This window comes from Oratosquilla oratoria, chromosome 31 (genome assembly GCF_046742065.1).
Source record: "Oratosquilla oratoria isolate Oo_2021 chromosome 31, ASM4674206v1, whole genome shotgun sequence".
Classification (NCBI taxonomy): domain Eukaryota; kingdom Metazoa; phylum Arthropoda; class Malacostraca; order Stomatopoda; family Squillidae; genus Oratosquilla; species Oratosquilla oratoria.
The window spans coordinates 52300753-52308252 of NC_134807.1; the positions used below are offsets into that span (position 1 = coordinate 52300753).

The window sequence follows — 7500 nt, forward strand, 5'->3', positions numbered from 1 at the left end:
TCAATGTACGAGTATACGTGGATAAGGTGGTACGGAAGGTGGATACGAGGGTGATGTTTGTTTTATTTTGCAATTTTGACATGAAAATAGGATACACTTCCAGCGTCTGTAAGAGGATAAACATTATCATTACTATGGAGTGGGAGTAATACTTAAGTTCTGTATATGCTAACTCAATGACCTCCCGTATATCATTATGTCTCCCGACACTACTTTAATGTTTGTTGGACCAGAAATAATTTCACCTGAAGGTATATCTTCCACAATAACATTTCATTGTATATTACGGTAATTTTTGGGCAGAATTTCTAGGGAAAATATTTTCGAATTTAGTCCTGAATTATCACCATAACCTCATCAACGGTAATATTTGCTCTGTTTCACATGCTTTTCTAGCACGCGATTCTTCTCTTCTTACATTAGCGGCTGCGGGAAAACGTATTGGCATTGATTGAAACCCAATGACAAGCATTACTAACCATTACGATATGTCACATGCCTGAGACATGATCCACATGCATGCAAAGTGCCCGACAGGGACTGGTCTTTTGCAATCCCTACCTACGATCTTGAAACCTTCACATTTCCTTACGAAAACAACTAACTCAGACCATGCAACGGATCATCACGCCACCGATCAACAAGTACATAATATCACCAGACAGTTCATTGACCTTTCCTTATGCCTACCAAGCTACATTATCGTAACTTCAATACATATATCATATCTAGCCACATCCACAAATAATATTACTAAATTCATTACAAAACAACTAACACATATATGATATATACTATTACCAAAAACACATTTCCTATGTGGCAACCAACACCAAACATGCTTAGATACGCTTATTCTCTCTTATATACGGTGACTGAGTCACCAGAGAGAGAAGAGACTAGGGAAGACACTCTCCCATAGACTCGGTAAGGGGAGATTATATATGTAAGATGTAAATATCTTCAAGTTTTGGTCTTAAATAAATGTATGGCCTGTCCAAGACTTTTCATCACTCACTAAACTCCATTGTTTAGCCCAAACTAACGGGTACATATTGGCGGCAGGCGGTGGTCCCACGCCCCCGAAGAAGAGACCACCCGTCCACAATTACCCGGCTAAAACCGTCGTCGCCTACCTAGCTCCTCGTCAACGACTAGCCACGCCTATCAGAACGTTTGCCGTCTGCCAGTTCTCCTACCCATCAACCCGACTGCCAGAACGTTTGCCGTCTTCCAGCTCGCCTGTCCACCAGTCCGACTGCCAGAACATCTGTCGTTTGCCAGTCCATCCCCCTCCCCCACCACTTCGACTGCCGTCATTGCCTGACCAAGTATGCCATCTACCAGAAACGTCTGCCTACCTCACAGGTGTAACCTGCAGTTGTAGCCATCTTGAAGAGAGTCGGTGGTGATATCGATAAGGCATTCGATTTCAAAACACCCAGTGGCAGTTTGCCACCAATCCGAAGAGAGACCGCTGTCTAAAGAGAGACCGCTGATAGAGTAGGAAAAACCGCCGTCACCTCGACTCCCCACACTACCCCTCCCTAGCATGTCTGAGTAGGAGAGACTGCCCAGTTACAAGACTACCCACACTACTCCCCACCCCCATAGCGTGTCTGAATTGCCATTCACTAGTTACGCGACTAGAATTGTCAACTCAGAGCAGTGATTCCCAGCAATACAACTTCAAAACTTCAATCAACCCAACGCATTACCACATCAAACTCCAACTAAGTCACAAAAACTTTCAGTACAAAACATCAAAGCCCAGCATCAATCAAGCCCAGAGTATTGCCTTCAAGACTTAAAAAAAAGAAAAAAAGCAGCGTACTTACCAGCGACAGGTGCATCCTATACATCCCCCCTCCCCTCCAAACGACGATTGGGCTTCTATTCCACCCCTTGCCTCACCAACTATCCAGTAGAGCTGTCTGACACACAACGTCATCAAACACATCACGGAGCATTCTCGTAATCCAATCCTTAAGCTACACTACTTCTCTCTCATTCTCCTACTTCTAGAACGAGGCCAGGTGACTCCAACAGGTCGCAAGGCACCCAAGCCCAACACGCTGACTTCAGGGTCAGCAATTCCAAGCAATTGCATTCGGCGACTAGTCCCTGCCCAGTCCATCTACCCACCACCACTCCACAACAATCCCCTATGAAGCGACGATTCTAACTTCTTCCCACTCTTGCACCCCAATCAAATATAACACATCTACCAATTTACTTTATTATTATTATTATTATTATTATTATTATTTTTACCTTCACGTACGGTCCCTGCCAGGAACTTCGCGCCGGTAGAGCATAGCTAACGAGAGTGACCTCAACACTTTACCCATCTCTGCACCTACATCCACTGCCTCCACGCCGTGACCCACAGCAAGGACCTCTCCAACCACCTCCACCCACTTCACTCCCTTCCTCCACCGAGACACAAACTCCACGAAGAAAATGCAAACGTCAACAAAATCTCGGACAAGTTATCATCAAGTTCTTCTAAGCACCGTCAGTCTCCAATTACCCGACAGTGCATCTGGACTACGCATCAAATCCATATAAATCTACGTTAAGTACCCTGATTCCCAAATGTTTATACATTACTACACATTTATGTAAACACATTAAATAAAAATAGAAATATACAAACAAGCTAATAAATACATACACGTATAATAGAAACAATTATTAACTAATGCATTAAATAGAATCTACATACTAAGACATAAAGTGATAAACACTCACAAAATTCACTGCTAATTCTTCAAATCAACATAACTAAAGCATTCAAAAGAATCAGCATTCATAAGATGTAAAGTAAATAATACACAACCAAATCTTCAAATCCACATAGATCTACCAAAATGATTATACATATCAGCCAATAATACAAATAAACAAGTGCAAATAAACTAATACTACAAAAGAGACAATATTCTATACATAAAACCAAACAATACGAAATATATAAATTCCCAGTAATATAGAAATCGATATTACATACGAAACATCTTCCCGTATATTTTTGACACAATATACTGTCCTTGCAAGATATATTTCAAACTCATTCTATAAAATATCAAAGCAATACACCTTTCAAGTATAGTACAAACTGCAATATTAAGACACATTAACCATAATATCAACCTTGCCATCAAGTACTCAAATAATTATTGTTAACCTATATATAACAATTCAATATCACATTAAATTTTAACTTCTTTAGACGATCACACCCAGCAAATATGTACAGTTCTGTATATTCTACCCACACACCCAGCCCCACCCGCCCCAAGGAAGACTCACAGGCAGTCAAACCAAATCCAACACGCAATAGAATAAAATAAATCCCACAATGAACTAAATCAACACATAAATCAGAATTCGTTCATTTTCACTAAATATTTCACCTATATGAGACGCAAGATGTATCCTCCCATTATTAACCATTACTATATATCACACGCCATGACATATAATCCATATACGTAGAAAAAGATAGCCGACAAGCACTAGCCTTTAGCAATATCTTCAATCTTGATGACAACGCATTTCCTAATAACAATCATCTGACTCAGACAATGCAACGTATCATTGTGCCACCGTCGAACACAAGTACCTAATGCTACCAGACAGTTCATTAACCTTTCCATATAACTACCAAGCAACATTATCGTAACTCCAATGCATACATCATGTCTAGCCACACCCACAAGTAATACTACTAAACCCATTACAATGCAACTAACACGCTTATAATATATATCATTATCACAAACACATTTCCTATATGACAACCTACACCAAAGATACCTAGACATATTCTCCTTTATAACAGGCGACTGCGTTCGCCAGAGAGAGGAGCCTAGGGGAGACATTCTCCCTAATAATAAACAAAGAAAACCCAGAGAGGGTTTATCTGACCCCATTAAGCCCATTGTGTAGTCCCAACATTTTAACGGCTACAAAGATGTCGTTCGTTTCTAAAGGTTAACGCGGCATTAACGATCTCTTACTTGCCAAACCCATTCCATCTATGAAAAAATCTTCTCTATCTTCCTTCAGAGCGTGATGACCCAGGAATAGTATAACATTACATGAACAATCACTTTTCAATAATAGCCCCAACAATTTAACGGATACAAAGATGTCTTTCGTATCTAAAGGTTAACGCGGCATTAACGATCTCTTATTTGTCAAATCCATTCCATCTATAAAAAAAATCTTCTCTATCTTCCTTCAGATCGTGATAACACAGGAATATCATAACGTCACATGAACAATCACATTTCAACAATATCAAACTCAAAAATATAGTAACTCCATTAATTGTAAACACAATAGAACCATCTCCAATATACATTAGTCTAAACTTAGAATTAGAATGCACAAACTCCCATGCTTTTCACATGAACATATAGAATATTCTCACCTTACCAACTCATCTCTGAAACAATAAAACTCTGACAAACCCAACCAACACACAGAAACATTACACACAAAATTAAAAAACGACAACATACTACACAAAGCCAATTATTATTTCATGCCATAAACAATAATCAAAACCTATACACAAAATGTAATACATACAAAAGCCTCCATCTCAAACATACATTGTTTTTTAACTCAAATTCAAATTCAAGTTCATTGAAAAACACACATTTCCATAATCAGTATACATGAGTAATGATAAGAACAGCAGATTACTTAACAAAAATGACAATTTCCCACAAAAAAATATGATCAATAATCACTAACAAAATATCGACATAGCATCCATGAAACGTATATAAGCAACATTAATTTATAACATAGTGAAAAAAATGAATAAATGAATAAACTTGTATCCCGCCAATTCATCAATACAGATATATTATAACAAACAGATCAATAAAATCTATGCAACATTAGGATAGATATTAGATATGTCACACAGACGAAAAAAACAAAAAAAACATAAATAGATAGGTCAACCCATCAGAGATAATCACAAACCGTTACACTATAGTCCACCTGAACACTACCCAAAATAGGAAAACTGATATCACACACATTGAAATCTATATGTCTATACGTAAAAGTGTGAAATCTCATAAAAAAGAGATTACCAAAGATCTCGTTGAAACAAGAGAATAGGCCTCTCTTTACGGAACGATGTAAATTCATCTTATATTTTTAGATATGTAGAACAATCATACTTTTAAAATAACTTCACACAAACCAACAGTTATTGAAAATTTAGGACCTCTTGTATTCATTAAAGCTATGACCTCTTGTGAAAGTGCTACCCATTGAAAAGAGACCCCAAACTACGGTGGCAGATATTACCATACATTCTCTTTGAAAAGAGAAAAAATAATTTCACCATAGCTTACTGAATACAAAGATGTGATAATGTACGCAACCCCCCTCACTTTACTAGTACTCAACAATTCAAGGCAATAATGAATCTTACAAGTCAGTATCTCCCACTAGCGACGTGACACATTATCATATCTTTCTTTTGCAAATGTATAATTTTCTATGCCAAACTCCACCGTCTTGACCTTAACCCGTGGTACGAGGACGTTCCTCAAAGAGGTCGGAGAGGCATGTATCATACCATTACTATTCATTACGATATGTCACATGTCTGACACATGATCCACATGCATGCAAGGTGCCCGACAGGCACTGGCTTTTTGCAATCCCTACCTCCAATCTTGCAATCTTTACATTTCCTAATGATAAACAACTGGCTCAGACCATGCAGCGCATCATCACGCCACCGCTCAGCAAGTGCATAATATCACCAGACAGTTCATTGAGAGTTCCTTATACCTACCAAGCTACATTATCATAACTCCAACACATACATCATGTCTAGCCACATCCACAAATCATATTACTAAATCCATTACAATACAACTATCACATTACTCTACTATTACTTCTCTGGCGCTACAGACCCATTGAGGCCCCTGACCGTTACAAAAAGATGCCTCTAGACTCTCTGATCTGCTGCTAACATCTCTATGTCGTCGGGGTCGACGTCCAGGGATCGCAAGTTGTTCTCCATCACATTCTTCCATCTAGTGTGGGGGCGTCCTCGAGGTCTCCTGCCCACTATATCTTCGATGGAAACACGAGATGTGAATCTGTCTGGTCCGGATCTGAGAATGTGGCCAAGCCACCCAAGTTACGATGATCTAATGTAGTCAGTCTCTTGAGGCGTGGGTATTAGACCCGGACTTCACGTGTGTAACGCCTTCTCCATAAATCTAACTCGCCATCATATACCGGGCCGCAGATTGATTTAAAAGTATTATTCTCAAATCTCATAAATTTTGTCAACTAACACACACATAATATATATTACTATCACAAACGCCTTTTCTATGTGACAACCCACACCAAACATGCTTAGATACGTTTATTCCCCTTTATAAACGGTGACTGCGTCACCAGAGAGAAGACTAGGGGAGACACTTTCCCTTAGGCTCGGTAAAGGAAGATTATATCCCCAAGATGTAAATATCTTTAATAAATATAAAGTCTGTCCAAGACTTTACATCGCCCCCACTAAGCCCCATTGTGTAGCCAAACCTAACCGGTACATAAGTTGTAACAATCCTTGTAGCCACATTGTGAAATTTGAGGTTGTAAACCAGTCTCCACAACCTTGTAAGTTACAGTGAGTTTTGAGTATCCGCCACCTGTTACAGAGAACCTTACTGACGTTATAATATTTCAAAATAGAAATTTTCTTACGTATAGTATGATAATTCAAATTAATGAATTAATCTGTATAACTCAAGTGAATTTTAGAGTGGAAGTATATTTTGAGTAACTATCACGCTCCTAGTTGGCAGAGTTTGGCACTGCTTTTGACGTCAGAACTCCCGTTGCTTCCGATTAGATGGGTATATGATCCTCGCCTCTGGGAGCACTGGCGAGGTAGAAACTGTCCATTTTTTACACCTACGGTGAGGACAAGCTTACAAGCTACTCCTGTCAAAATCACCAAACCGGGATGTTGCAAATGAGGCACAAACACGTCGAGTTAAGCATGAGGCGAACGTCCGGCGGTCTCTCCGTGTGGATGCCTGCAACATTCTTTCTTGCACAACAACTACCTCTTTGCCGGCGGGTTGTTTTTAGTGAAAAGGATGCCTGCATGGAATCTTGCCCGGAGAGACCGAGGTGAATGGTACCGGTGTGTGAGTGAAGCAACGCCCTCCCTGGCGTATGCCCCCAGTTGAGGATTATGATTGAGTCTACACCAGTTATAAGCATGACTCATGAACGTCAACTCCGGCACGTTTCCCTGATGTTGATCCCACTCACAGTGGTCTCCACAATAGACAATCCAGGATGGAGGCGGTGAAAGGGTTGCTCGAGAATTTATGTTTGGGGAAAGTTGAATGAATTTATGGAGAAATATTTGGAGTCGGAAGGGTGGCTGCATGGGAGCTTGTTCGGAAAGACCGTGGAGAGTGGCGTCGGCGA

At 39.8% G+C, this 7500-nt stretch overlaps 1 protein-coding gene and 1 pseudogene across 7 annotated transcripts in view; one reads left to right on the forward strand and one right to left on the reverse strand.

Moving 5' to 3' along the window:
* The window catches only part of LOC143041380 (uncharacterized), a 5049-nt pseudogene extending 2878 nt beyond the window's left edge, over positions 1 to 2171 (forward strand).
* The window catches only part of LOC143041552 (uncharacterized), a 933705-nt gene that overhangs the window by 383674 nt on the left and 542531 nt on the right, over positions 1 to 7500 (reverse strand). The gene's annotated exons all lie outside the window — the stretch shown is intronic.